This window comes from Alnus glutinosa, chromosome 11, assembly GCF_958979055.1.
Source record: "Alnus glutinosa chromosome 11, dhAlnGlut1.1, whole genome shotgun sequence".
Lineage (NCBI taxonomy): Eukaryota > Viridiplantae > Streptophyta > Magnoliopsida > Fagales > Betulaceae > Alnus > Alnus glutinosa.
In genome coordinates this window covers 1,420,912-1,429,295 of record NC_084896.1, presented here as the reverse complement: position 1 = coordinate 1,429,295, position 8,384 = coordinate 1,420,912, and the positions used below count along the sequence as shown (strand labels likewise).

The window sequence follows — 8,384 nt, the reverse complement described above, 5'->3', positions numbered from 1 at the left end:
TGCCTACATGCATGCACTTAGAGGCCTATATATATGCATATTGAGTGTGTTTGGTAAAGGTTTTTGAGGTGGATATTGTTTTTGAATGGCAATAAGAAATGATTGATGTGATCAATATAAATTAAGTAGAAATAATTTGTATAGAAAAGTAAAAAAAAACTTTGTTTTGTAGTGAGGTTTTTTTTTTTTTTTTTTTTTTTGAATAATAATAAAAAATTATTGATGTGGTATAAAAAATAAAAAACAAAAAGTTAGAATGTTTTGAAATTGACTTCTTCCCATGCATGATGCAGCGATGGCAACTGGAGTGTTCTCTAAAAATTGTGAACGTAGAAGCAAAACGTGGTCAGGGAGATGTTCAATATTTGTGTTGAAGGGCTATGATTTGCAGTGCAAGAATTGGGAGTCTGCATTTTGCCTGAATATATACATTGGAGTTCTCATTATGGAGCACTTGTTAGTCTTATTCACATGTTTTCTTATGTCATTGATCTGATTGGAGGTATTGTGGAAGATATATGTTTAATTTATATATGTTTTGAGTAAAGAGAAGTTAATATGAGTTATCTCATACAAATTTACTAATTAATTTGTTCCATAATGTTGATTTTTCTTTCAATTAACACTTGAAGAAGAGTGTTTTGGGGCTTACATATGAGTTATATCAAGCATTACAATGAAAAGATTAAGATAAAGTTTGTCCAACTTTCAAAGTAGGATTTAAGAGCTATGAGAAAGATGTTGGGTGGAACTATTTATTTTAAGAAATTACTGTATTTTGTAATTCCCAATATGGATGATCGATACTATGACTGCGGTCATTGTGAAAAGCTCAAAGCATGAAAAATTCTCATCATTACTGTGTAGAGCTTTATTATACTGTTATACATATGCAACTTCATGAATATAACAATCATTTTAATCAGGTGAATTTTGGATTATGACTTTGTGTTGCATGTTTTAGTTCAGAACATTTGCTACCTTCAACAAGGAGAAATTAATTTGGCTTGTTTAGTTTTATCCAAATGATTTTTAAGTAGTTTAACTTATCACATCGGATAACCAACTTGAAACATCCATCCTTAATATGCGTTTTAGTGAAGATTTTGCAACACTCAAAGGGATTAGATAGCCTGACGATAAGATGGTAGAGATGAAAAATTGTATTGTGTATCCATAGTTTATTCATCGATTACATTGTCATTTATTATGCCAGTCGAAAGAAAACATAAAGCTAAAATAAAATAAAGCAAAATAATAGAAAAGAGACAAGATATTTTATGTGGTTCTGTCTATAATCTACGTTCACAGGAAAAAGCCCCAAAAGCTACATTTTACTCTTATTTCACAATACAATAAACTCTTATTTATAGCAGAGTTTGGGTAGATAAGTATGATAATCAATCAATTTGATTTGATTAATTACCATCAAATCTGCTACAAATAAATCAATCAAATCAATTAGATTTGATTGATTATAATTACAATATATTTCTCAAACCAAATCCCCGGTATACGGAGAGTATATTCTCTAACATCAGTTGCAACAACTACTGTTAAAGGAGTCTTTTTACACCTTTCGATGCGTTTTCATCGTCTTGTATTCAGGCACATTTCCGATGTATAGCAATAGCATTTTTTATGCCAAAACCCCTGACATGCCCCATTATCTGCCTTCTCCTGATTCCTGCAATGCCTATCACAGTTTCTTGTGCTCCTACATCTCCCGTGCCAAGTTTTGCTTAAACTTTCACATGGTTGACTATTGATGACTATATATTATCACATAAAAATGAAGTGAAAAGAAAAAGGAAAAATGAGATTAGAAGGCCAATATATTCATACTATAGAAAAAAAAAACATTTACCAGCAGGAAGAGGAGTCGGCCGATACAAAGGCAAAGTAGGCGAAACAAAAACAAAGACCAGAGCAAAGATTACCAAAACTCCAATAAATGAAGAAACTGACATTTTCTCTTCCAATTAGAGTGTAGAAGTTATTGAAGCATCCCACTTTTCAGAGAGAAAGAGAAATGGATAGTAGAAGAAACGAGAGAGATTTTCTTTATATATAGAGGATGGCGTGCAGTGGGAGAAGAAAATGTTGCTCTTTAGTCAGTAAATAATTATAGAGGGTATGTTTTCCTTAAATTTAGTTTGATATATATTTGTTTATCCCTCAAATTAGAAAGTAATTAACCCCAATAATATAAACTTATCATATCAACTTAATTAATGCTAGTGTTATATGTATAAAAATCAAACCTTTTTTTTTTTTTTTTTTGGTTTGTTTATTTACTTAATTCCTAGTTTATTAGTCTATTATATATTGATTGATCTCCACTATTTAGCACATCACCCTGCTTCAACTTTTTTAAATTCCTATATATATAAACATAAATTGAAAGAAATATATTAAGCTTTGAGAACTCTAGAGGGCTACCGACCGGCTAGTTGTTGCCAACTTGGTGAAAAAGATCAATATATATATATATATATGCAAAGGCCAATTAAAGAATAAAAAATAAATAAAAAGAGCGAGGTCCAATACCAATATTTCTTCTTTCAATTTGTTTGGGCATGAATTGTTTACTAGTTTACTAAATTAATTGTCAGTTTCTGAAGTCAGCTTTCAAAATTAAGGAGTGTTAATAGTTAGGGAACGTCAACACTTTCGATCTGACTTTCTCTTTTTCATCTTTGACTCCATAATTTGTATTCTTTTTTTCACAGTAGGTATAATTTTTTTTTTCTCTTTTTTTTTTTTTTGTCTTTTGGATTTCTCTTTGACCGCTATTGAGGATGTCCCTGATGTACCATCTTTAGCAACAGGTTGTAGCCCTTTTACCAGTACCCGCAACATCTCTCCCTCGATCTTCCTCTTCCTTTTGCTCCAACAGTACTATTGGCAGTTAGGTCAATCACTACACTATGTTAAGGATTAATAGGAACACTGCGCATCATGGCCTTGATTTTGCTATATACTCTCCTAAATGCTGGAGGTTGTCTGGTCCAGCTTGGTACTCTAAATCCCACAGTATTTTGCTACCTTAAGTTTAGTGTAAGGGCTTAATAAGGTTGTTAGTGCCAAGACAAGAATACATTTTAAAAAAAAATTAAAATAAAATAACAGATAAATACCCACATTTCTTTGAACTTTTGAAGTAGTTGGTGCTGGGAGATTGAATTGTTGGTTGCTAATAGTTGCATCAGTGTTATTGGCATTAACAGTAGCAGTGTGTTGTTGTGAAGCACTACCGCAATCAATTGAAACTCCTTTTCTTGCCGTCTTCTAAGAACCAAAAAGGCATGTCATTAATCAATATCATGCATGAAAGTAATTAATTATTGGTGAGTATGATTAAGTTATTTACTCTCTTTTTTAGCTAGCTGTGCACTTTCCCTTCTACTTATGTTACATCCAACACTTTGTGTCTGAAGCCCATATTACTAACACAGCAAATAGGATAACATGTAAGTAAATCACATATAAGCTTAATACATCAACAATAATGCAAGTATAGGGCTTAGTGAAACTCGCACTTGCTGGGGTAGAGTAGGCAAATCAACTTCAGTCGCAAGTTTCCTATAATTTGATGCCTCCTGTTTCCTCTTTGGACAGGTCCTGCTATTGTGTCCCATCAGTTTGCACTTTGTGCATTTACGCTTCAATCCAAACTTTTTCATCCTATAAGAATTTTTTGTATCTCTTGACTCATCAGAAGTTTTTACTAGAACCTTTCTAGGTCTGCCTGTGGTCAACCTTGATTTAAGTGGTTCCAAAATATCATGCATGGTCTTTAACCACTGTTCCTCACTGGGCACCAGAGACGGAGGGAGGGGGGGGCCTGGCAGGGGCCATGGCCCCCCTCCCCCAATTTCCTTGAAAAAAAAAATCTCAAAAAAAAAATATATATATAAGCTAAAAAACTAAAAATTTAGCCTATTGGCTCCTACCAATAATTTTTTTTTACCACCGGCCCTTGCCCATAAGAACTTCTGGCTCCGTCCTTGCTGGGCACTGCATATATTATGGGATCGTATACCTTCTTGTACATCTCAAGACTATAGTAATTATCCACATAATCCCCCGATTTCCCTCCATGATATAATATCACAGAAAATGCATGTGCACATGGATCCCAAACATTTCTCACTTCCTGCATCCACATGTCTGTTTCCTCAAATCCACAACATAATGTCTGCGTCCTACTCTACTTCAAATAAATTTTTCATAGTAGGAGTCTTATTTTTTCAACATCGGATAACCAGCTTGAAGCATACATCTTTTAACATGCGTTTTAGTGAAGATTTTGCAACACTCAAAGGGATTAGACAGCCCGATGAGAAAATGGTAGAGATGAAAAATGATATTGAGTATTCATTAGTTTATTCATCGATAACATTGTCATTTATTATGCCTGCCAGCAAGTTGCAACAACTACTATTGAAAGAGTCTTTTTACGCCTCTCGATGCATTTTCATTGTCTTGTACTCAGGCACATTCATGATAGCAATATCATGTATGAGTTCATAACATTTGCTGCCTTCAACAAGGAGAAATTAATGACTTTTCAGATATTGCAGAATATATTCTCCAACATGAAAATGGCTTAATATGGCAAGATCTGCATCAAATATCTCAAGGAAGGCAATTTCCTGAGACAATGAAAGTTCTGATGCGCGTACAACTCAGCAAAAGCGGTTTTCATTTTAACCGTCCGGACGGTCAGTTTTCAATGCGTTTTGATTGTCTTTCTACTGAGGCACATACGTGATAGCAATAGCATTTTTTATGCCAAAACCCATGACATGCCCCATGTTCTGCCTGCTCCTGATTCCTGCAATGCCTATCACAGTTTCCCGTCCTCCTACATCTCCCGTGCCAAGTTTCGCTTAAACTTTCACATCGTTTATGGATGTCTATATATTATCACATAAAAAAAAAATGAAGTGAAAAGAAAAAGAAAAAAGAGATTAGAAGGCAAAATAAATGCATATTAACACACACACACACAAAAAAAAAAAAATAAATAAAATTTACCAACATGAACAGAATCATGAGTCGGATACAAAGCCAAAGTAGGCGAAACAATAGCAAAGAGTAGAGCAAAGATTGCCAAAACTTCAATAAAAGCCCTGGAAGAAAATGAAGAAACTGACATTTTCTCTTCCAATTAAGAGTCTAAAAGTTATTTAAGTATCCCACTTTTCACAGAGAGAGAGAGAGAGAGAAATAGACAGTATAAGAAACGAGAGAGGTTTTCTTTATATAGAGGATTGCGTGCATGCAGTGGGAGAAGAAAATGTTGCTGTTTAATTAGTGAGTAAATAATTATAGAGGGTCCACTTTAATTAAATTTAGTTTGATATATATATTTTTTTAAGAGGAATGCTAGAGTTTCTTTTAGTATTCTTCTGGTGTCCATCTGGAATGACATAAATGTAATAAAAAAATTACATCTATGTCCTTTTGGATGATATGGATGCAATTTTTTAATTTTTTTATTACATTTATATCATTCCAGATGGAAATCAGAAGAACACTAAAATGAGTTCTAACATTCCTCATTTTTTTATCCCTCAAATTAAAAGGTAACCACAATAATATATACTTATCATATCAACTTAATGCTAGTGTTATATATATGTATAATTGAATTTATCGTTGGTGGATAGAAAAAAGACACCACTTCTATAAAAATCGAACCTTTTTGTTTTTGTTAGTTTATTTACTTAATTCCTAGTTTATTAGTCTATTATATATATATTGATCTCCACTATTTAGCACATCACCCTGCGTCAAAATAGAGCATTCAACTACCAAAGATAACCATTTTCCCCCCTTCCGTCAGTCACATGCCGTTTTACCCTCATTTTCTTCCTCTTTTCCTCCTATGAACTACCACCGTCTTCCTCTTTTCCCCCCATAAACTACCATCATCTTCCAACATGCCCCCATATAAAACGGCACATGACCCGTTGACCGTTTGTTTTAACCCCTTTGACTGACGGAAGGGGGAAAAATGGTTGTCTTTGATAGTTGAATGCTCTATTTCGGTCGAGTTGGTAGTTCATGAGGGCATTGCGCATTTTTTGGTAGTTCATGGGGGAAAAAGGTAATTACCCTTTTTTTTTTTTTTTTTTTTCCACATGTATGATAATTCCTCTGCATCGGCCAGTGATTTGCTCCCAAAAAAGAATTAGAAAGAAAATGAAAGACATACCGGAAACCTAAGATCGCTACTCTTAGAGTTTCGTGTAAACAAAACTTTAGAAAATGAATAAAGGGAATCGAAACCCAAAATAGCAAGAAAAAACTTCACCCCGTAGATTGCTGCTAAAAACAAATATAGAGAAAAGACAGACAGTAACCACTGTGTTATTGGGAAGGTTATTCTTATTTTCTCTCTTTGGCGGCTAGGGTTTTCTTCCATTGCATATGCATTCATAAAAAAAGAAGCCCCTTTTTGGAGTTCAGTTGAGACCACGAATGATTAGGATAAAAAAGTTGCACTCTTCTTATCTTCTAGATTAAGGTGCCATGTAGGATGATATAACGGTAGAATATAGCAAGTTGTATTAAAATTGTATTCTACAATCTAATTTAGAAGAAACTTTTTGTCTTAAAACTTTGTGAGTTGCTCAACTTGCTCTGTTTTCTTGGATTCTAATTGAGACCATAAAATGAGTTATGATTGAGACACAACAATTACAATGTGGAGTACAACTACAAAATGATTTAATTGTTTGGTAGCACTTTTTTCTTTGCCTTTTTATTTTCTTTTTTCAAAGCAAAAATATTAATAAACAATTTAAAATACTTAAAATTACTTTCATATTTATATTATATCACGGTGGCATGCTATTTAAATATAGTACTACGTCATTTAAAATTTTATATGCAAGGCTAAATATATACAAAGAAAAGCAACCAAAAAAGGCCCAGCAACATAAGAGATCACCCCGATAACATTAGAACAGAGTTCTCCTCCAAACTGGATCAGATGAAATTTTTTCAACTTAATTTATTAAATTGACATATATGTCCTTAAAGCATGTTGATTATCACATGAATTTTTTTAAAAAAAAACACACATGAGAATTGAATCACGTGCTCAAAAAACAAATGTTGTTCCAACCTAGTCTACTAGACTAACATGTCTTCAGACATGCAAAAAATCACATGCTCTGAGGACGTGCGTATGTATGTTAGTTTACTAAACTGGATTGAAAGAATTTCTTTCGATTCAGTTTAAAAGAAAACTTTGTACTCAATAATATCGAGGAACCACACGATCTAATGAACCCTAGAAGAAGAATTTTGAGTCCCAAACAAACACTTAATCAACCCTAGAGCGAGGACCGCCAAACCTCCAAAAAGGGCCCTAGAAGAAAAGAAAGAAATTGCCATTCTATTTCCTATAATGAAGGTGTGGATAAGAGATTGCCATTCTCTTCCTATAACAAACGTTTACACTTAACAAATGTTTCTAATTAAGCACTAATTAAATTCCGTATCAATGAGCTTGCAGCACTTAATTAAGTAGTTTAATTAATTTACTTTTATCATTGATGATGATGATGATGGCCAAAGAATTAAACTCTTCAAAATTGCCAAACTCTAAGGAAAGATAGTATACATAAATCAGTCAAAATTGCAGTCCTAAAGCAAGAAGAGGAAGCTCGATCGCAATGAATAACTGCAATATTTAAGGTGTTAAATGTAGTAGTGGCCATCCATTCACTTTCATAATTGATGATAATGTAAAAACTCTTCAAATTAGACCAAAGGCTGGGGAAAGATTTCATAACTAATTAAGAAACTCAACCATAAATCCAACTGACATTCAAAAGAGTTTACCACATGAAAGAAATATGGCTATTAATACGATAGAATGCTAAAAAAAACCGGTACTTAGTGTCGTTTGAATAGTATCGCTTTGAAAATGGCGCTAAACATAGGGATGAGGTTCCAAATTAGCGTCGTTTACTGTTCAAACGACGTTAATTAATGCCGTTTCTGTTCAAACAACACTAACAATTTAGTGTCGTTTGAACAGTGAAACGACGCTAAGCTGTTAGTACTATTTACTGTTCAAATGACGTTAAATTGGTAATATCGTTTGAACCCCTAAACGACGTTAATGTAAATAAAAAATTAAAAAAAGAAAAAGAAAAATAAAAGGATCCTCCTCCCTTTCTTTTTCTCTTTTTGCATAAGCTCCTTAAGCTTCCTCCTCCTCCTCCTCCTCCTCCTTTTTCTTATTCTTCTCTTCATTTTTATTTTCTTCTCTTCCGGCAGATGCAGGAGCTCCTGCCAGCTTCTCTTCATTTTCCCTCTCTGTGTAACACCCCGGTCTCATATTGAAAAGAGATAAATAA

General features: G+C 33.5%; 2 long non-coding RNA genes across 2 annotated transcripts; both read right to left on the bottom strand.

Moving 5' to 3' along the window:
- Positions 1-1,315: 1,315 nt before the first annotated feature.
- Positions 1,316-2,117, bottom strand: LOC133882578 (uncharacterized). The gene is made up of 2 exons (XR_009902688.1): positions 1,868-2,117; positions 1,316-1,772 (listed from the first exon to the last, which is right to left on the bottom strand). It is a non-coding gene; the product is annotated as an uncharacterized LOC133882578 (long non-coding RNA).
- A 2,243-nt stretch (positions 2,118-4,360) lies between these two features.
- Positions 4,361-5,201, bottom strand: LOC133880828 (uncharacterized). The gene is made up of 2 exons (XR_009902430.1): positions 5,044-5,201; positions 4,361-4,922 (listed from the first exon to the last, which is right to left on the bottom strand). It is a non-coding gene; the product is annotated as an uncharacterized LOC133880828 (long non-coding RNA).
- Between the last annotated feature and the right edge of the window lie 3,183 nt (positions 5,202-8,384).